This window comes from Podarcis pityusensis, assembly GCF_964106645.2.
Source record: "Podarcis pityusensis genome assembly, chromosome: 9".
NCBI lineage: Eukaryota > Metazoa > Chordata > Lepidosauria > Squamata > Lacertidae > Podarcis > Podarcis pityusensis.
The window spans coordinates 71389440-71412673 of record NC_138034.1 but is presented as its reverse complement, the minus strand read 5'-3'; the positions used below and the strand labels follow the sequence as shown (position 1 = coordinate 71412673).

The 23234-nt window shown below is 44.4% G+C and overlaps 1 long non-coding RNA gene across 1 annotated transcript in view; it reads left to right on the top strand.

The window, feature by feature from the left end:
* Positions 1-23234, top strand: part of LOC308485467 — a 175300-nt gene that overhangs the window by 89211 nt on the left and 62855 nt on the right. Inside the window, exon 2 of the long non-coding RNA XR_013990537.1 lies at positions 23170-23187. This is a non-coding gene — a long non-coding RNA (uncharacterized lncRNA). The remainder of the gene's footprint in view (positions 1-23169; positions 23188-23234) is intronic.

Sequence of the window (23234 nt, the reverse complement as noted above, 5' to 3'; positions counted from 1 at the left end):
TGCTGAGTTAACTTCTCTTACAACACTGTTTTCCAAACCTTATTTGTACATGGTTTACCAACAAAACATTTTTTTGTGAATTGCTGCACTCGATTCTTGGTTTTTAATGTGTTCTGATCTGCTTCTGTTTGTGTTTTATACTCTGGCAAAAGTGAAATCAAAATAAATTTGGAACCTATCAAAAATGTATCTAAATACCAGTAGTGCACACAATACTATTTAGGCTGGCTCCAGTGTGTTCCCACTGCTGGTGTACGAAGCCATGTACACATGTGAACACATCCTCAAGCAAGGATTCCCACATGATGTCACCAAGTTGTATCTCTATATATCCTGTAACTTCCTGAAATTTTTTTCCTGAGCAATTTTCATTTTCATTTCAATTACAGTGGTACCTTGGTTCTCAAGCACCTTGGTTCTCAAATGCCGAAAACCTGGAAGTGTTCCGGTTTTCAAAAGCTTTTCGGGAGCCGAACATCCGATGCGACAGTCAGCTATTGTTTGGCACCTGCACCAATCATAAGCTGCACCTTGGTTTTCAAACATTTCGGAAGTCAAACGGACTTCCAGAATGGATTAAGTTTGGTGCTTTTGTTTTTGCTATTTATTTTGCGTTTTGTTTTTCAGGCTTTTTCAGTTAATTTGTTTTTGTGACTGTGTGGAAACCAGTTCAGCTTCTGATTGATTGACTGACTGACTGATTGATTGATTGATTGACTGATTGATTGTGTGACTGCGGAAATGGATAAAAGCCCGCAACCAAACAATGACTATCCTCAGTGCAGTTAAGGAAAAAAATTAATTTTAATTTTTATCATCTACAATGCTGTCTTATTTATTTTATTGCTTTCATTTTATGGATCAATGGTTTTGTTAGACAGTAAAAATCATGTTAAATTGCTGTTTTAGGGGTTGTTTTTAAAAGTCTGGAACGGATTAATCCGTTTTGCATTACAGTACTTTCTATGGAGTGCCTTGGTTTTGTAAAACTTTGGTTTTGGAACGGACTTCCGGAACGGATTAAGTTTGAGAACCAAGATACCACTGTGTTAGACTTATTACTTGCATGCCACCTAAAGGTATGCAAGTGACTTATAGGGGGGGGGGGAATTACCATAGGGGGGAAAGTGGGGGCAATAATAGTTCATATTTAACAGAACACCCATTAAAAGAAACACACTCAAATAATAAGTAATGCTCAGACCCACTAATTAACAAATGAACAAAAAATAAACATGGCCTCAACCTCTTCCTGGTTCAAGAATCATTCACATTGCACAAACATCCCCCCCCCCCGGTTAACTTCCCCACCCAGAAGTCTGCTGTTACAGATCACTGGGGGCGGGTCTGGAGTCCTTCAATGATGTTCCAGCATCTCTCCTCTCCCTTTTTGGGAGAGCAGTAGCAAAGAAAAGCAGGAAGATGGTCACAAAAGTTTTACCTGCTTTGGAGGTGAATTCACTTACTGCTCCTCTCCTGCTGCTGGTGGGGGCTGCTGGTTGATCCATTTCCCCTCAAACCAGCTTCTATCCGATTTGAAAGCATCAGCTGTGCTTATGCGGAAGTAATAATAATAATAATAATAATAATAATAATAATAATACATTTATACCCTGCCCATCTGGCTGGGTTTCCCAGCCACTCTGGGCGGCTCCCAACAAAGTATTAAAAACACGATAAAACATCAAACATTAAAAACTTCCCTAAACAGGACTGCCTTCAATATGTCTTCTAAAAGTCAGATAGTTGTTTATTTCCTTGACATCTGATGGGAGGGCATTCCACAGGGTGGGCGGCACTACCGAGAAGGCCCTCTGCCTGGTTCTCTGTAACCTCACTTCTCACAGTGAGGGAACCGCCAGAAGGCTCTTGGAGGTGGACCTCAGTTTCTGGGCTGAACGATGGGGGTGGAGATGCTCCTTCAGGTATACTGGGCCTTTGAGGCCATTTAGGGCTTTCAAGGTCAACACCAACACTTTGAATTGTGCTTGGAAACATACTGGGAGCCAGTGTAGGTCTTTCATGACTGGTGTTATGTGGTCTTGGCAGCCATTCACAGTCACCATTATAGCTGCCGCATTCTGGATTAGTTGTAGTTTCTGGGTCACCTTCAAAGGTAGCCCCCGTAAGCGCTACCAAGTGAGACTTGGACATTTGAGACAACTGTTGCACATGTGCAGTCGACACCATCTGTGCACATGTCAGCTTCTTGAATAGGAGCTGGTGGGGGGGGGAGTTGCTGACACAGGGACACAAATCAAATAATGTGCATTGGGCGATTGCATCACCACAACACCTCCAGAGTTTACAATAATGTGAAAATGCATCTTGGAAGATAATGGGCGGTGGGGGGGGGGGGAGACCTCACTGTGATTGGAAAACATTTAGCTTGGTAAGCGTATGTTGCATGAAGAAGCACATAAACTGCTTTCAGAAAACAAAAGAATTCTAATTTTACCTTCTGAAAATGTCAGATAATGCTTAACAACAACAACAACAACAACAACAAACTTGTAGGTACTTGGCAAACATTTTTAATTATTTCTGTACAATTTTACACACATTATAATTACCAAGCAAAACTAAGTTATATTAATTTAACCAAAATAGCATATCAAATCACAATTTATGTTACAACTTTTTAGCACCCCTCATTTTTGGAATTTGAAAGCTGAAAATTCCAACATGCCCTATTGAGGGAGTCTTGCTGATGGAACACCCCCTCCCCCATAAAAAAACTCATCCAAGTAAAAAACTCATCCAAGTTAATTCTGTTCCCAAGCAGCCTGATCTTTGTGATATGGCTTTAACCAAAGGAAAACAAATGTTAGTTCTTCAGAGTGCCTTGGAGTCACCACCATGCACAGCGCTGAGGTCCAGAGGCATGGCCCTTACCTGTAGGCTTCCAATCTAACAAAAACACTTGGGGGAGAAGAGAGATAACCTGCCTAGTGTCAATGGGGGGGGGGGGAGAACACACAGATAGATGATGAGGAGAAAGCAAGAAAAAGATGATGGGCTTTCACTCACTCCACAAACAAAGGAAGTTGGATCAATAGTGGAAGAGGGATGCAGGCATAAGGAGGAACCAGATAAAATAAACAAAGCCACAGGAAAGAACAGATGAAAGATGAGGTTTTGAAAATGAAAATGGCTATCTGAAGAGCAAAGAGACCAAGGGAGGCGTCTGAAGGGAAGGCAGAGATGGATAGCAAGAAGAGATAAGATCATAAGTATGCTTCAAGATAGGGCAAAAAGGAGCTTAAATTTCATCCTCTTAAGGAAGAGCGAGTCAATGCAAAGGAGAAACCAAGAAGCAGAAAAATTAAGTAAACAAAGAAGTTCAAGACAGATATATCCATCACCTAAAACTGTGGTAGGGTCGCAGGTGGCGCTGTGGTCTAAACCACTGAGGCTTGCCGATCAAAAGGTCGGCGGTTCGAATCCCCGCAACGGGGTGAGCTCCCATTGTTCGGTCCCTGCGCCTGCCTACCTAGCAGTTCGAAAGCATGTCAAAGTGCAAGTAAATAAACAGGTACCGCTCCGGCGGGAAGGTAAATGGCGTTTCCGTGCGCTGCTCTGGTTCGCCAGAAGCGGCTTAGTCATGCTGGCCACATGACCCGGAAGCTGTCTGTGGACAAACTCTGGCTCCCTCAGCCTATAGAGTGAGATGAGCGCACAACCCCAGAGTCGTCGGCGACTGGACCTAACGGTCAGGGGTACCTTTACCTTTACCTTTAACACTGCGGTGTCATTGAAGCTAAGCTTGTAACATCCAGTGCTTGGGTAGGAAACCTCCAGGAACCCCACATATAGCAGGGCTATGCTGATATTTGCTAATTTTGATATCCACCTGGAAATTAGTACAGTGGTACCTCTGTTTACGAACTTAATCCATTCTGGAAGTCTGTTCTTATAATGAAACCGTTCTTAAATGGAGGCACACTTTTCCTAATGACGCCTCCCGCTGCTGGTGCCCTTCCGCCATTTGGATTCTGTTCTTAGACCGAGGTAAAGTTCACAAACCGGGACACTACTTCTGGTTTTGCGGAGTTCATAAACCGAATTGTTCGTAAACAGGACTGTTCTTAAACCAAGGTGCCGCTGTACAATGAAATTATTATTTAATAATACCATAAATAATTTTATACACATTATGATGCCCTTTCCAGTCACCTTTGTGCCCACAAGCTAAAAGGCCTCAAACATTGTCAAATTTCCACAGCTGGGAGTTTCCACTCCTGGATCATTTTGGTTGCCCTTTTCTGAATCTTTTCCAGCTGTACAATATCCCCTTTGAGCTGCAGTGACCAGAACTGTACACAACATTTCTTGTGCGGTCACACCGTGGGTTTATATAATAGCATTATGAGGTTGGAAGTTTTATTTTCAATCCGTCTCGCAATGATGTAGCGAAGCCCATCAACTTGAATGGCTTTGAATATCCTTTCTGAGATGAGACTGCCAGAATGGTACAAGAACTGCCAGTGTGATGGCATAAGAGATTTGTCCAACTCTATGATGATATCGGCAGCTTTGTTTAGCCTGGAAAAGAGAAGACTGAGAGGAGATAGGATTGCCACCTTCAAATATCTAAAGGGCTGTCATATGAAAGATGGAGCAAGCTTGTTTTCTCCTGCTCCAGGGGGGTAGGCTTCACATTACCAGGAAGGAGATTCGGACTAAACATCAGGAAGAACTTTCTGACTGTAAGAGCTGTCCAACAGTGGAATAGTCACCCTTGGGAGAAGGTGGACTCTCCTTCCTTGGAGGTTTTTAAGCAGAGTTTCGATGGCCATCTGCCATGGATACTTTAGCTGAGATTCCTGCATTGCAGGGGGTTAGAGTAGATGATCCTTGGGGTACCTTCCAACTCTACAATTCTCTGATTCTCTGTTTTTCAGTCCCTTTCTTGATTATCCCTAATACAGAATTCAGATTTTTTCTCATGGGATCCACCCTGGACACATGAGAAGAGACCACTATGTAATGGAACCCAGATGTCTACTATTACTAGGTTAAGCCATTGCGAGATGAAGCAGTATTGTGGGCTGCCTACAGTCACAGTCACACCACACATTTAGATTACCATGATACCCCTTTAAACAGTCATAGACACCCCCCCTCCAATTCTGGTAGCTGCTGTTTGTTAAGAGTACGGAGAGCCGTTAGGAGACGCCTAGTCCCCTTCCAAAGCTACAATTTCCAGAGTGGTTTAACACACCATCTCTCTCCCCATGAAACTCTGGGAATTTTAACTTGGGAGGGGCCTCCCAAGAACTCTCAACACTGTCAACAAACTACAGCTCCCAGACCTCTTTGCGGTAAGCTATGAGTATTTAAAGTGGTATCATAGCACTGTGAATGTACAATGTGAATGTGGCCTAACATTAAGGAAAGAGACAGTGGGAAGGGCTCGCTGGCTTGGACAAAATTGGACCCATCTCAAACTGGGCCCAAATTTCAGAGGGATCTTAACCCAAGCTGAGATGGAGTTGAGAATCAAATACAATGGTACCTCGGGATGTGAATGGGATCCGTTCCGGAGCCCCGTTTGCATCCTGAATAGAATGTAAGACGTGACTGCGCGTCTGTGCATGCACGGGTCACGTTTTGCCCCTTCCGTGCATGCACGTGATGTCATTTTGACTGTCTGCGCATGCGCAAGCGGCAAAACCCGTTTAATGCGCTCCGTTACTTCCAGGTCACCGTGGAGCGCAACACAAAAATACTTATCCTGAAGCATATTTATCCCGAGGTATGACTGTAGCTGGAATTCACCCTCTATCATATTGGTATATTGGTGCTGAAAATCTGTTTTCTGTAGAGATAAAGTTTGCAAACTTTTGCCATAGCTGGTGCTGTTTTTTTCCACCATTTCCGCTTCGTTTTTGCTCACAGCTCCTTGCCCTCACTGTTGTTTAATTTGATTGCTTGTGGTAACCTATGTCATTTATAGATGTCCATGGCACCATCTTTCTGGGTGACTTGATGTAGTGACCACTACAGTGAGATCATATATCCTCCTTTTCGATTCAGAAAATAGCAACTGCAAGCAGATTTACACCAGCTTGGCTGAAGAGACTCAGCTTCCCTGTGACACTCAGTGCTGGATCTAGCCCCGTTTGGCAGATTTATTAATGGCTTGAATGAGGGAGAGGAGAGGCTATTTATCAGTTTTGCAGATAACAACTGTGGGCTTGAGATAGTAAGTGCTCTGAAAACCAAGATTAGAATGTTGAATTGGATTCAATTGGATTCAATGTGAAAAGAAAGTGATGGACACTTTGTGAACTCTCTGTGGTCCTGATTTCTCAGGAACCTGTTTCACCAGAAGAGCAGAACACCTCCATGGACTTCAAGAGAGGCAGCAGGTTCTCACATGAAGAATAATTATTTGTATATGGGAAAAATAGCAAAGGCATTGCAGTGAGTGCTGAGCCTGCTTTCTGCTCCTGGCGCCCAAACCTTTCAGAATCAAGACTGTTCTTATCTGCAACAGCCCTATTGACTGGGTTGCAAATCCACCAGAGGGCTAATCAAATTTACAAACCAGAGCACACATTGGAAATAGTGTAATATACTTTTGGGAAGACAGAAAGAGGAGGAGGAGGAGGAGGAGGGGGAGGAGGAGGAGGAGGAGGAGGAGGAGGAGGAGGAGGAGAAGAAGAAGAAGAAGAAGAAGAAGAAGAAGAAGAAGAAGAAGAAGACGACAATGCCAGCAGAGGCCAGGAAAGTGAGAGCAATCATAAGCAGCAATATGTAGCTCTTAGAAATACTCAACAAACACTGTATGGTCTCTAGATGAGCACCATTTTTGCCTGGCTCCTGAAGGCCAGCAGGAATCTGTGGATCAAACCAAAGGTCCATCTATTTCAGCATCCTGTTCTCGCAGTAGCCAGTCAGATGTCTGTGCAGGGTCTTTTTTATTTTTTAAATGTATTTATGCTTTTCAGGTTTATACATTTCACCAACTTCACAATCATTTTAACATTTCAAAAGCTGAATTCCTTCCCCCTCTTTCTGTGGTCCCTTAAATTTATTTTTAATATCTTCTGCTATCCAAATTAACTTAATTTGCTCATTTATTCATCCACTTTAAAGATATACTCTTATAAAACTGCAGGTTATTACAATAATCCTGCCAATGTTCTTATCTGTTTACAATTTATCTGCAAATATTCAATAAGCCATTTCCATTCTTTTATAAAAAGTTGGTTGTCTTTATTTCTTATTCTTCCAGTAAGTTTCTCCATTTCTGCATATTCCATAAGATTTTGTATCCATTCTTCTTTTTCTGGGACTTCTGCTTCTTTCCATTTTTGGGCGAGTAACATTCTTGCTGCTTTAGTAGCATACATGAATAAGTTTCTATACAGTTTGGGTAGTTCTGTCCCTATAATTCCCAAAAGAAAAGCTTCTGGTGTTTTTTTTTTTTTTAACAAACGTTATTTTAAACATCCTTTTCAATTCATTATATATCATTTCCCAGTAAGCTTTAACCTTACTACAAGACATATGACAAAAAGAACCTTCTTGCTCTTTACATTTCCAACACTTATTTGATTTAGATTTATACATTTTCTCCAATTTACTCGGTGTTAGATGCCATTGATATATCATTTTCATATAATTTTCTCTTAGATCATAACATGCTGTAAGTTTTATATCCTTATTCCACAATCGTTCCCATGCTTCCATGTCTATATTATGACCGATATCTATTGCCCAATGTATCACTGAGGATTTTACTTGCTCATTCTTTGTCTCCCATTCCAATAATATTTTATACTTTTTAGACAGCACTTTTGCATTACTTGCCTGTGCAGGATCTGATCACAAGAGCACTCTCCCCTCCCGTGGCTTCCAGAAGTGGGTATTCAGGAGTATTACGGCCTCTGAGCATGAAGGCAGAGCATAGCCATCATGGCCAGCAGGCACTGGCAGCTGTGTCCTCCATGAATTTATCTAATCCTATTTTAAGGCCATGCAATTTGGTGACCCTCATTGCCTCCTGTGGGAGTGGCTTCTATCATTTAACTATGTGTTGCATGAAGAATTCATTTCTTCTATCTGTCCTGGATCCTTTGAACAGGATAAAGGTAAAGGTAAAGGGACTCCTGACCATTAGGTCCAGTTGTGGCCGACTCTGGGGTTGCGCAGCTCATCTCGCTTTATTGGCCGAGGGAGCTGGTGTACAGCTTCCAGGTCATGTGGCCAGCATGACTAAGCCGCTTCTGGCGAACCAGAGCAGTGCACGGAAACACCGTTTACCTTCCCGCCGGAGCGGTACCTATTCATCTACTTGCACTTTTAGGTGCTTTCGAACTGCTAGGTTGGCAGGAGCAGGGACCGAGCAACGGGAGCTCACCCCGTCGCAGGGATTTGAACCGCCGACCTTCTGATTGGCAAGCCCTAGGCTCTGTAGTTTAACCCACAGCGCAAGAGTGTTCAATGGATTTCACGCTCATCAGCCTTCCCATTGTGCCCTCCAGATATTTTAGACTACAATTCCCATCATCCATGACCATCGGTGGAAGGAGGGAGATTGGATTTTATCGTGGTTGTCTCCACAGAATTGCAGCAAGCTTTCCATGTCTCTGTACTAAAACTCACTTGTGCAATCTAGCGTGAACAATATTACCAGCTACCTGTAGATACTTTCCCCCGGTACAACCACATTCTCTTGGTGCTAAACAATCTGCATGGGGAACAAGTATACCAGTAAGTGCTTCTACAATGGGTACAGTGTTTACTCTCCTTTTTCTCCAGGGGACATTGGAATATTCAAGTCAAGGGTTGCTTTTCTCTATTAATGAAAAATAAATGAAGTGGTCATGAAGGTCAGGAAGCATTGCATTCATTTATGCAAAAGACATTGTTTCCAGCTGCCCGTGCTCTCTGGGAAAGCTCTTTATGCCTTTATTTACCTTAAACTACAGCATCAGGTGACATAGCTCTGCTGCCAAGCCCTTCCTTGAAACCTGATATTGATTTCACAACCCCTGCACAACGGAGTAATTGCATTGAAACCAGCTGGCATCCCAAGCAAAAACTGGATCTTTGTAAATATGACTGCAAAGTTGGCCTGACACCCTGCTCTGTGATGTTTTTACTGGTGCAGTCATCACTATGGTGTACAGGGTTTTAGGGGAGGGGTAGTACTTCTGTTGGGGACACGTCATGCTCCTTCTGGGGTAGTTTGTCCACCTTTGGTCCCCACTCTGTACTCAGCTCTCACGTGTGGCTCCTAGAAGCTGTCTGCATGCAAAAGCGGCCACATATGGGGAACAACTTCAACCGGCCAGCTAAGCCAGGTGAGGGTAGCCGATGGGTCTCAAACCCTCAGAGAGTTAGGGATTTCCCCTACATGCAAAGACAGACTCCAAGTCTGGAGGATTGAGAGGATGAAACCAATAGTGGGCCAATGGTCAAGAAGGTGGTTTCTGCATGTGATGTAGAGGGAAGTGGGGGGCAGATGGGGCTCATCAACCTGGGAAGGTAGCCCATCTAGGAGAAGGAAAACACTGGCCTTAAACCTCTGCTGCCTTGTGTAATATCTTCAGAAGAAAAGGCTAAGGAGTAAACCCTACCCAAATCCTGAGTGGAGCCAATAAGATGGTTTGATGGCACCTTGTATGCTTTCTTCCACAGTAAATTTCATGGTTGTTCTCCATAGCTTTTCCCAAGATGTCACCTTGATGTTATGGCCTATATCCGTTGCCCAGTCTATCATAGATGCTTTGATCAGTTCATCCTTCGTTTCCCTTTCCAGTGAGATTTTGTACATTTTAGATATTAATTTCTCATTGTTCACTAGCAGGCCCCTTTCAAACAGCCCCAGAGAGGTCACCTTGGGGCTGATAATGCAGTGGTTAGACTTCAGCCCTGGAGGCAACCACATTGTCTCTCAAGACAGATGGATGCCAAAAAGAACAACATCAGTATAGCTCCTAAAGTATGGGGCCTTTCTTAAATACTGTTCTTTGATTTGATTTGATTTGATTTGATTTGATTCAAAGGACTCATAAAAAGACAAGAAGAGCCCTGTTGGATCAGGTGAATTGCTCCAGTATCCTGTTCTCAAGGTGGCCTCCTAGATACCTATGGGAAGCCCACAAGAAGGACATGGAGACAACTGCCCCCCTTCCCACTTGTGATGTTCAGCAACTGGTATTCAGAGGTCTCTGACAGTGGAGGGAGAATACAACTGCTGATAACATCACCCTCCACGAATAATAGGAAGCACCCCTATGCTGTTTAAGACCATTTGTCCATCTAGCTCAGCATTATCTGCACTGACCATCCACAGCTCTCCAGGGTTTCAGGCATGGTTCTCTCTCAGACCTACCTGCAGATGCCAAGGATGGAATCTGGGACCTTCTGCATGCATGTGCATGAGACTCTGGACACTGATCTAGTTGAGGCAACAGGGAGGATAGCTATTGAACCTTCAAACTGGACCATACCTAGACTACCTCACCATAAGGTTATACGTGTGTGTGTATCCAGACACAACGAGCTGACTGATTTTGGGAACAGAAATACTGGACTATGAGGACACTAATCTCATCCAGCAAGTGAATTCTTATACTTTATGTTGTCAGTTAAAGTCACTTAAATAACACAAATAAGAGTCCAGAGAGAAAAGTTACTGAGCAAACTGAACAAGAACAAAAAAAGTGTATAATTTGAGAAGAAAGGTACAAAGACTTTTTGTTTTTAGGCCTTGTACCTAGCAGAGACATTAAACCAAACATAGGGAGGACAACTCCCTCAGAGCTGCACAGCCAATCAGGGCATGTCCCACTTCAGTGATGATCATGTTATTCTGCTTGGTTGCTAAGCAACACTTCCACCCATCACCTCTTGGCTTGTTGGCTTCAACTCTAACAGAATTAACCCATAACCTGCACATAGAATGATATCTCCTGTTGTACTTCTAACACTGATAACCTTGCCAACAATTAAAACCAAACCAAACATTTGAAATGCGATAATGAGTCAGCCATGAGCAGTAGAAGACAGACAAAACTTTGAGTAATTCTTTCCGCTGATCCCTGTAAGTTGGTGGAGGCGGGGATCACGATGCTGAACTGTTTTCTTTGTCTAAAACAAAACTCTTATCAAATGTTTTGGATGCTGAAGAGGCACTACAGGACAGAGATGCTGAAGTAGGGAAAACAAAAGGAACTCCTGGCACCCAGATGCCAACCGCAATTCTTGCCGACAAACATCTAATCATGTATTCTTTCCATAAGCTTGTCACAAAGTCAAGAGCTATCAGGCTGATTGATGGTTGTAACAGCCTCTTCTCAGCAAAATGGCATTGAATTTCTGAGTTCTGTGTCCTCAAATCGGCATTTTCAATCAATAAGATCCTGATCTCCAGCATTCCCCATTTGCATGAGCATAGCTGTGCAATGGAGCAAAATAGAAATTGGACAAGGCAGGAAGTAGGAGCATATCCTCCAACATTTCTCCAACGAAAATAGGGATGTCCTATTCAACTATTATTATTATTAATAATAATAATAATAATAATAATATTATGCTCCACCCATCTGGCTGGGTTTCTCCGGCCACTCTCTTGTTTTTGTAGTCCTAGGATACAAAAAGAAAAGGAAAGAAAAAGGGTAGGTTTTGTGGACCACCAAAGGTGGGCTAGATTTGGCTCAATCACTTAAAGCAGGGGTCAGAAACTTTCTTTGGACACAGTGGGAGGTTGAGAACACAACTGAGAACATTGGGATAGTGTCGTGGGTGCCAATCACAAAATGGCTGCCATTGGGGAGTGGCATAGCACAAAATGGCTTTCATGAAGAGAAGCAAGAGAGGCTAAGCCAGTGGAAACAGGATCTGAGCAGGGAGGACAAACAACCTCTCTTGCGCTGCAGACTTTTGAGAGGATATTTCCTGAGACTTTTTACATGGGCTCCACGGAAAGGGTGAGCGGACACAGTGGCTTAAGCCTTGGTGACCTGTCTCGTGAAGGCCCAAATCTACAACCAAGGACTTAAACATCATAGGAGCATCATATGTGCAAAATGTGGATTTGAGTGATGCCACATAAACAAGATCTGCGTTGAATTTAAGACCACAGGTGTGTGCAGCACATTTCATTAGGGAGGCCTTTTCCTTCATTTACTTACCTCTCCATTTCAACCCCACTATAACCCAGCAAAGTAGGTTAGGCTGAGAGACCGTGACTGACCCATGGCCACCCAGCAGCAAGCTTCATGGCCGAGTGGGGAATTGAACCCTGGTCTCACAGGTCCTAGCCCAATACTCTAACCACTGCGCCACAATGACTTTCCTTTCTGTCTGCCCCACCGATTCACCATAAGGCTGTTCCTAATTGGCAATTAAGGCTGCCACCGATTTCTTGCACTGATGAATCCCTTCAGGCTTCCATAGCTCTGCGATAAACACTGATGCTCTCAGCTGAACCGTGTGTCACACTTGCTGCAGCCTGGTTGCATAATAATATTCCCCGCCTGCCTGATGTCGTGAACAGATGTTCCAACTATCAAAAGGGCAGGTTGACCCTGTGGGCAGCTTGCCATGCCTTTGGCTGACTTCTCCCCTGCTAGCAAATGGAAAGTTCTAGAGAAAGAGCCTTTGGCTCAACCCGAGGAAGGGTCTTTCTCACTGAACTTCTTCTTGGAAAGCAGCTGGCGCTGCTGTGTGTGGCGGGGCAGATTGTGGCCAAGGCCTTGCCCCTGCTGACCTGTGGCTGTTTTGCTTGCGAAGCCTTAGATGGATGGGCAAATAAACCTGTCTCTTGCTGCTGTCCCATTTCCCGCCCCCGCTTTCCTCCCCATAACTTGTCCTGCATTGCTGATTGCATCTGGCTGCAAGATACTGCACACATTTACAAAGAACAACCCTTTAAATAATAATAATAATAATAATAATAATAATAATAATAATAATTTATTATTTATACCCTGCCCATCTGGCTGAGTTTCCCCAGCCACTCTGGGCGGCTCCCAATCAAATGTTAAAAACGGTACAGCATTAAATATTAAAAACCTCCCTGAACAGGGCTGCCTTCATATGTCTTCTAAAGATAGGATAGCTGCTTATTTCCTTCACATCTGAAGAGAGGGCATTCCACAGGGTGGGTGCCACTACCGAGAAGGCCCTCTGTCTGGTTCCCTGTAACCTCACTTCTCGCAATGAGGGAACCACCAGAAGGCCCTCGGCGCTGGATCTCACGCTGAACCCCACACTGCAATAGCAACTGACTTCTAATACACTGCAACCAGTATGGTCCGGCTTTGCCACTGTGTTCTTAAGCAGTTGGATTGGACAGACTAGGAACTACTGGCTTTGGATACGAGGCATCTGTAAATTAAATGCGGTTTAAAGTCCCAGACTAGAAGCGGATGTGCTACTCCCAGGTGTGTGATATTTAGGCACATATAGGGGCCTAGGCCTGCTTGCCCCCTTCCCACTCCTCCAGACTATGACTCTCCAAGATTCTTCAGATGAAAATAGGGACATTTCTCACTCCCCACAAACTGACCCCCAAAACCCTCTCCATTACCTCCCCCCAGCATTACCTATCAGAAGAAGGAAGAGTGCCACCGATGGGACACAGCACACCTCCTCTCTGCTGTCCTGAGAAATCCCAATCCCAATTTTATTTTATTTTATTCTATGGCAGATTTACAAAAAGAAACACGCACACCAAGAAATATTTTTTAAATATTTTTATATACCGGGTAATTTTGTGTTTTACCATTTTGAATACTCATGTAAAAATCCTTAAAATATCAATGATTTCCCTTCTTCTCTTTTTACATAAGCTAAACCAATTCAGTATTCCATTATTACAGCCATCAAAACTTAAACTGTTGAATTTATCTTAATGCTGCCAACGTTTTCAAGTGTACACAATTCACCTCCATATAATCAATAAACGTTTTCCAATCTTCTCTAAACATATGTTCTTCTTGTTCTCTTATTCTATAAGTTAGGTCTGCAAGCTGCACATATTCCATCAACTTAAGTTGCCATTCTTCTTTAGTTGGGACCTCACTCGTTTTTTGGGCTAACAAAACACGGGCCGCAGTAGTAGCATACATAAATAATCTTTAAAAATAAATTTTAGAAAGGGGTAAGATTAGATGTGGATGCACAAAGCATTTTTTAAAAGAAAAATCAAGACTCATTGTGCTCTCTTCTGCTCCCCCTTTCTTCCTGCTCAGGGTAGCCCTGCCCTTAGAGCCAGTGTGTCATACAGGGCTGGGTCTCAATGGCGCCAGCCTCTCCTTCTCCTCCACGCCTGCTTTATAGCAGCCACTATGATCTTCCCAAGGGAGGAGGCTGGCAGCGGTTGCCATGGAGAGGCAACAGGATGCTCTCTTGCCACAGTTGTCACTTGGAACAAGCACTGGCTTATCTTACTCCTTGAGATCGGTGGCAGAAGCACTGTGGAAATAGGGACAATCTGGGATCAAATCAGAAGCTGGGGTGGCTTTTGTAATTCCAGGACCGTCCCTGGAAAACTGGGACACTTGTAAGGTATGCCGATGGACCACAAGGAGACTGGCAGCTTCTGTTTTTAACTAACCACAGTTTCTTGTTTCGTCCTAACCAGGAAGTGCCGTTTGTCCAAAAAAGTCAGGATCAGAAACCACAGTTTGCTGTTCAGTTATTTGCCAGCTCTATTTGCCAACTTCCCAGAAGTCACTGCTCTGTTATTGAGGACAACGAAGCTTAGAAGTTTGCAAGTTATGAAACCCTTTGAGTCTATTTTGGAATTTGCTGAACCTTCCCACATCATCACCTAGTGATTGGCATGGCATCACATATAATAACAATAATTAATAATGCCGATAGATTACGGAGTGGGAGAATGAGATTATTAATAGACATCTCCTGTCACTGCTTGATGTTCACATCATAAAAGTTGGAATGGGAGGGGGGGAATGAAGTTTCAAATAGGTGCAGAGGGCAAAAAGGCTGGGGAAAGTGTTAGAAATTTTGGATTGTATCATCCTGCAAGCTGAGCAACATCTGCTCACAGAATGAAACGTGTCTTCCTTCTCCTTGTATGATCCCACATCCCCTAAAACCTCTCTGGGGGGTTGGGGGAACCTGCAGAGCAGATTTGGGGGAAGTGTGGGGTGTGCAGAAGGAGGAGGGTAAGTTCCATTGTGCAAACACAGAGTCAAAGACGGTAGGTAGCTCCACTCCAATGACTTTTATGCAAATTAAATTGCCGTTACATTATCTCAGCCTGTTCCTTCAATGCAAAGGAAACACAATGCAGATAAGTGGGGGGGGGGGGGACAATCATTTTCTATCATTTGCAGACTGAAAACAACAACAGTGAACACCAATCGTTATCTGCCAGATCAATTTCTGATCTGTACATGGCATGAATAAATGAACATTGACAATTTCTCCTCCTGTTTCTGTTTCCACTGAAATTCTCTGACATCCCTAACTCCCAAAAGATCAATATATTTATGTGACGGATGCATATTGAACTTTCTCACTATTTAGGGCTTACAAACATGTCTGAATAAAGTAGCTTCAGCAGAGACTGTCCTCCATAGATAGATCTTCTGACTGAAAACAAGGGAAAAGAATCCCTCACCTCTACACTTGAGAGAGGTGGTGCCGTGCAAATGTTCTTGGAGAGCATTCAAAGCGTGGAAGCAGTGATGGAGAAAGCATGAAGGTTCTGTAGTTTTCTTCTCTTCAACTTTGACTGGTCTTCTTTGCAAACTGGTTTTAAAAATCCACGATCTTATCTGTTGTTTATTGGTTGCTTTTCTATTGCACCTTTCCTCCAAGGAGCTGTCTTGCCAAATGTGAGGTGGTTCTTTTAAAATGAGATTCAGAAGTAATACAAAACACAAGTGAGTGAGAAGATTAAAGATTTCATTCTAAACAGCCAGCAATAAATACATACCAAGCAAGCACCTCAATCTGCCACTTGGAAGCCCTCAAGAAGACTCCCCAGGTAGCCTCAGGTTACACAAGCTTCTCTCTAACACTCTGCCCACAACCATGCGATTTATAGATAGCTAACCTGTGTGGCTTGCAGATCACTAGCTACGTGCAGGTTCTTCATTAGCCACCCTCTCCCAATGCCTCACTTTCTTGAAACAATGTCCAACATCAAAGAAGATACCGAGCCCTATCACTTTCTTCCAACAGATTAAGACATTAAAGGCTGTTCTTATGCTATCAAAGAGCTTAACAAAAGATAGGGAAAAGGAAGGAACAGGAGGCAGGAAGGATAACCATGTTGGATCACTAACTCCTCAAAATACAAATATCTTCCAGATAGATTGCCCATACAGGAGCCCAAGGTAGTGCACATGCTTTCCCCCTCCTCATTTAATCCTCACAACAAACCTGGGAGATAAATTATGCTTAGAGGCAGTGACTGGCCCAAGGTCACCCAGTGGGATTTGAACCCCAGTCTCCCAGGTCCTAGTCTGACCCTCTAACCCAGGGGTAGGCAACCTAAGGCCCAGGGGCCAGATGTGGCCCAATAGCCTTCTCAATCCAGCCCATGGACGGTCCGAGAATCAGCGTGTTTTTACATGAGTAGAATGCATCCTTTTATTTAAAATGCATCTCTGGGTTATTTGTAGGGCATAGGAATTTGTTCACATTCCCCCCCCCCCCATATAGTCTGTCCCACCACATGATCTGAGGGACGGTGGACCATCCCACAACTGGAAAAGGTTGCTGACCCCTGCTCTAACCACTACACAACGCTGCCTCTCGTTGTCCATGCTTTGCTGGAATCAGTAGCCTTTGCCTCTTCTCCTCTTCACATTTCACATGGTGCCACAGATAAGCCACCAATCGCTTGCTCCATTTCATTCTCCTTAGTGTTGCCAATTTATTTTTAAGTTAGCTTTGTTATTTTAACCTGCAGAGAAGTTTTCATTCCATGGGCTCTGCTTTGATCTAGCATGGGAGATCTGGGAGAGTTTATCTTGTCTAAAACAATTGCCAGAAAAGCCTGTTTAGAAAGCAATAACCGCTGTTGATGAAACTGTTGGGAGCCAAAGCAAACTTCAGAAAGAATAGTTTGAAAAATTTCAGGAATTGATAGAACATAGGAAGCTGCCTTATACTGAGGGAGATCATTGCTGCATCTAACTCAGTGTTGTTTACACTGACTGGCAGTGGCTCTCCAGGATTCCAGATCCCTCTCAGCCCAACCTGGAGATACCCGGGATTGACCATCAGCATGGAAAGCTGATGCTGTAACACTATGTGCAGAGGAGGACGACCAAGGTGATCAAGGGTCTGGAAACCAAGCCTTATTAGGAATGGTTGAAGGAGCTGGGTACGTTTAGCTTGGAAAAGAGGAGACTGAGAGGAGATATGAGAGCCATCTTCAAATATCTCAAGGGCTGTCATGTTGAAGATGGAGCATGCTTGTTTTCTCCTGCTCTGGAGGGGAGGACTTGAACCAATGGCTTCAATGTGCAAGAAAGGAGATTCCAGCTAAACAGCAGGAATAACTTTCTGACAAAAAGAGCAGTTTGGCAGTGGAGTGTGCTCCCATGAAAAGTGGTGGACTCTCCCTCCTTGGAGGTTTTTAAGCAGAGTTTGGATAGCCATCTGTCCTGTATGATCTTGTTGAGATTTCTGCACTGCAGGGGGGTTGAAGCAGATGACCCTCAGGGCCCCCTTTAATTCTACAAGTTTAGGATTGCAGGGAGGGGGGGGAGGCCTCAAAGTGGTTTACAAAAAAGATAAAAGTGCCGCGATACCACTGTAAACCTGGCTCCACAAAAAGTATTTTGGGGACTCTGGTTTGTTAAGGGTGCTGGGAATTGTTAGGAGACCACCACTCCCCTTCTCAAAGCTACATTCCCTTTGAAAAGGGATTGATTGTTAAAGCACTCAGGGAACTGGGAAATAGAGGTCGAATCCCCGCGATGGGGTGAGCTCCTGTTGCTCGGTCCCTGCTCCTGCCAACCTAGTAGTTCAAAAGCACGTCAAAGTGCAAGTAGATAAACAGCGGGAAGGTAAACAGCATTACTGTGCGCTGCTCTGGTTCGCCAGAAGCGGCTTAGTCATGCTGGCCACATGACCCGGAAGCTGTCTGTGGACAAATGCCGGCTTCCTTGGCTAGTAAAGCGAGATGAGCATCACAACCCCAGAGTTGTCCGTGACTGGACCTAATGATCAAGGGTATCTTTACCTTTGAGAGCCAGTGTGGTGTAGTGGTTAAGTGTGGTAGACTTGTAATCTGGTGAACTGGGTTTGATTCCCCGCTCCTCCACATGCAGCTGCTGGGTGACCTTGGGCTAGTCACACTTCTCTGAAGTCTCTCAGCCCTACTCATCTCACAGAGTGTTTGTTGTGGGGGAGGAAGGGAAAGTAGATTGTTAGCCGCTTTGAGACTCCTTAGGGTAGTGATAAAGCAGGATATCAAATCCAAACTCTTCTTCTCCCTTTACCTTTAACAGCTCTCAACTACCCTAAACAAACTACACACCCCAGAATTCTTTGGGGGGAAGACATGGCTTCTTAAAGTGGTGCCGTGGTGCTTTAAACATATGGTATGAATATAGCCAGAAAGGAGATGGAGTTAGCTGCTCAGTGCATTCATTTCACATATCCCCACATCCTCAGATAAAGCATAGTCAGAAGTGATATCTTTTGTTAAGCTTCACTGGGAGTCTTTCTCTCCACAACTCTTACAGCCACCCATGTTTTCTTCAAGCCTGAAGACACCCTGGAACTCAGCTGCAGAAGTTGTGGAATGTCCCCCAAGTTGAAATATGACTGCTGGCTTTGTTTAGTATTTGGGTTAAGGATTAGCTGCCAATGGACATCTTCCAACAATTCCTTTCATGTGGCGAATATCAAGCATCAACAGGATTTCACTCTATCTTCCGATTAGTTCAAGGCTGGTTGAGTTAGGAGCAGGCACGTGGAAGGGGAGAGAGTGGAGAGGGAATTTTGGGGGGAGAAATGTGATCCGGTTCACACTGAAAGGTGGACCTACCGAAGCCACATTTTCTGAAACAATGCATGAACCAAAACCCAGCCAAAATTCAAAATTCATAAAGTTGATAGTGGCCAAAGTGTGTACCTGCTTAGTTTGTTATCTAGGTGCTACCTATGGTTGGGGAACTTGAAGGCTCACCTGCTCTCCCTTCTTAGGCTCCTTAATATTTCAACCAGGTTTGGACTAGGCTGCCTATCAAAGAGAGGATCTGTCCTTCCTAGGGGACAGAGAAGATCTCTGTGGTGGAACATCTACTTTGCTCACATAAGCTCCCAGGTTCAGTCCCCAACACTTCCTGGTAGGACTAGGGATGTCCCCCATCTCAAACCTTGAAAAAACCCTGCAAGTCAGTGTAGGTAAATCAGGGATGTGGTGGTGAATTGGGCACGGTAAGGGTGCCCAATCTGCTCACCTGAATGCATCTTGAGTTGTATGCAACTAAAACACAACTGGTGAAACAAACCGGTTTCACCCTGGATAAATGTGCATCCAAGTAATCCAGAGCGGCTTGCCTGAGCCTCATGATGGCAGTGCCCATTGGTTTGTGTGTCTGTATTGGTCCCATGCTCAGGAAGTTGCAGCTGTCCTTTGCAGGATCAGAGCAGCTGTGCGGAAATTTCATGGGATCCCTAAACATGTTACCCTTTACCCCCTTTCTTCCATCTCATTTTGATTTTATATCTGTGATAATATGCCTCTTCAGTCCTCTTCTGAGCAGAAAAAACCCTAATCCTTTTAGCCTTATTATGTTAAAGGCTCCCTGGCCAATTTTGCCAGACTTTTCTGCATATTTTGCTCAGCTTTCCTGTTTTGATGTTGATCTTTTATTGATCTGTTTCAGAGGACAAACACTGGATGCTGACCTGAATACAAAAATGTGGTGGGTTTTAGGGTGGGTGGGGAGTTGCTATCTGCCCATTACTACAACCTCTCTCACTTCCTGAAAGAAAACGTATTGTTTGATATGTATTTGAAAGAACTTGGCGATTTGGCTGCAGTTCAGATGACCAAACACATGGAGAACATCAGTTTTCACACAGCTGCTGCTGCTCCCCTGCACTGCTCTGCAAGATTAAGAATCTGACATATTCAAAATATTGTTTCATTTATTCCAGGGTTATGGGTCCGCCTTTTTCAGCTTGAGGAAAGTTTGCTGCTTTTGAGACTTTTTGGTTCAGAGAAAAGATGAGGAAGGGGTGATATTATAGATGCTTATCAATTTATGTATGGCATAGAAAAAGTGGCTAAATCTCTCTCTCTCTCTCTCTCTCTCTCTCTCTCTCTCTCTCTCTCTCTTTCTCATAACACTTGTGGGCATTCAGTGAAGCTGAATGCTGGAGGATGAGGGCATTTAAAGGAAGTACTTCTTTTAAAAAATATTTTATTTTTATTTTCGCATTTTACAGTTGAATCACAAATCTGAATTTACACATCCAATTAAGACATCCAATCATCGACCCCCTCCCCCCTTTCTATGGTTATGTATGTTATATCTTTCCCCACTGCATATCCAGTTCATATCTATTTACTAGTCATTAGCCATCCTTTATGTTCTATTTAGGTTATTCTCACTGCACGTTTTTATGTGATTTGAGTTGTTTACAATAATTCTTCAGATAGTCAATAAATTTCCCCCTTCTACATTAAAGCATCTCTCTTCTTGATTTCTTAATCTTCTGGTAAGTTTCTCCATTTCTACATACTCCATCAGTTTTTGTTGCCAATCTTCCTCAGTTGGAACTGTTTCTTCTTTCCTGGGTATATAATGGTCCAGCAACCGTGGAGGCATATATAAATAATTTCCTTTATTCTTTGGGTACCTTTGGACCTATTATTCCCAAAAGAAAAGCTGCTGCTGCTGCTGCTGCTGCTTCTTTCTTCTTCTTCTTCTTCTTCTTCTTCTTCTTCTTCTTCTTCTTCATTTCAGCATTTTTTAAACTCATTATATATCATTCCCCAGTATGCTTTTGCTACCTTGTAAGACCACCACATATGAACACGGTACCTTCTTTCTCCTTACACTTCCAACAAGTATCTGATTCTGTAAAGGAAAGTACTTCTTGATGAAGTGCATGATCTATGGAACTCCCTCCCTTCCACAAGAGGCAGTAATGGCCACCAATTTGGATGGCTTGAAAGAAAATTGGACAATTTCATGGAGGAGAAGGCTATCAATGGCTACTAGCCATGATGGTTGTGGTCTGCCTCCACAGCAATGCTTCTGAATACCAGCTGCTGGAAAAACAGGAGGGGAGAGTGCTCCTGTTTTTGAATCCTGCTTGCAGGTTTCCCCACAGACGTCTGGTTGGCCTCTGTGAGAACAGGATGCTGGACTAGATGGGCCATGAATCTGATCCAGGAAGCTCTTATCTTCTGAAGTTCTTAACGTCTTCACCTGTGCTGGTCCCGGGGGGGGGGTTTACTGTGCGGCGTGGTCTGAGTCCGGTCCTGGGTCGAGGGTCTGGAGGCTGTCTGTCAAGGGCGAAGCGGGGTCCAAGGCAAGGAGCCGGGCGTGGTCAGGAACTCCGGAAGAGCAGGTCAGGGTCTGGCAGGAACAGGTTACCAGAGATGTTGCTCCCACAACCTGGGACTGGGCTGACTGGCCTTTATCTCCTCTGGGGCCTAGGGCGGTCCCGGCCCACAGGTGACTCGCCTCTCCTGGCCTTAAGGCAAGCACTCCTCCTGAGAGAACTTAGTTCCCTCCGCCTCTCTGCCCTGAGCCTCTGCAGCTCAGGAGAGGCTGGAGGGTTACTGGACCCAGAGGCAACCTCACCTTCCCCTGACAGGGCTGGGAGAGGAGCATCTGCAGGCAATGGGTCCTCAATCACCTCCAGAGCCAGAGTGGATTCATCTTGTGTCTGCTCCTGAGGATCCGGCACAGGTGAGGGCCCTTCAGATTCAAGCCCCAGCCCCAGCTCAGCCGGCCCTGGAGGCGGGGACTCCTGTGCAGGCTGGGATTCCTCAGGTTCAGCCTCTGAATCAGATTCCCAGGCCATTACATCACCATGGAAAAACAAACAAACTAGTTTTGAGAAGATGGTTTTGTGGCTCTCAGCCTTGAAAGGCTTACAAAGCAGACCCAATTCTGATTTTAATCAAGTTTTCAAAAGGCACATCTCCCATTGGCTGGTGGTGGCTGGTGGCTTAGTTTGACAAGTATATCATTTTTGGGGCTGGCGTTTGGCTCCCTTTCAGCACACAAAGAAACCACTCACCACAGGGAGAAATGCCAAGAACAAGTTGAAAAGCAGCAGCTGGTTGGTAGTTGCAAGAGAATGCTGAGGCGTTCAAAACGAGAGGAAGAGGGATGAAAGCAGCCTTCACTAACCCGGCGGTCTCTTGATATGGGGCTCATCTGTGCTAGTGGGAGGCTGATGGGAGCTGTAGTCTAACACATCTGAAATACAGCTGGTTGGGGAAGATTGGATCCTCAAAAGTCTTAGCTGAGCAACTGCAGATGAAGAAGGCTCATTAAATATATATATATATCAGAGAACTGTGCAGTTATGAGCTGAATATTCTTGGAGATGGGGTGTATAGGTGTTAGGGGATGGCATAGTACCTCTGGTGGGGGACACGTTGTGCTCCTTCTCGGGTGGTTTGTCCACCTTGGTCCCACCCTGCACTCAGTTCTCACCTGTGGCTCCTAGAAACTGTCGGCATGTGACAGTGGCCACACCTTGGGAGTGGTTGCAACTGGCTAGCTGAATCAGGTGAAGGCAGCCAATGGGTCTCAAACCCTCAGTGAATTAGAGACCTCCCCTGTATGTGAAAACAGGCTCCAAGTCTGGAGGATTGAGCGGATGAAACCAATAGTGGGTCCAATGGTCAAGAAGGTGGTTTCTGCGCATGTTGTAGAGGGAAGAGATGGTGCTCGTCAACCTGGGAAGATAAACCATCTAGGAGAAGGAAAACTTATCCTAAATCTTCACTGCCTTATGGAATATCTTTGGGAGACCATAAAGCTGAGGAGTAAACCCTACACAAATCTGGAGTGCAGTACCTAAGACAGGTGGATGGTGTGCTGGGCCTGGGGGTGACCTGAGTAACACGGTCCAGGTCTGGTCTCGAATCGAAGGGTTCCGTGAGGAATCAGTCCAACAGGGCCAAGGCAGGACACGAGGCAGAAAACCTGGCAACGTCAGGCACAGGATGTCAGGCAGGTTCTGGCAAACAGCAATGTTGCTCCCGCAACCTGGGGCGGGGTCCGGCAGCCTTTTATCTTTGT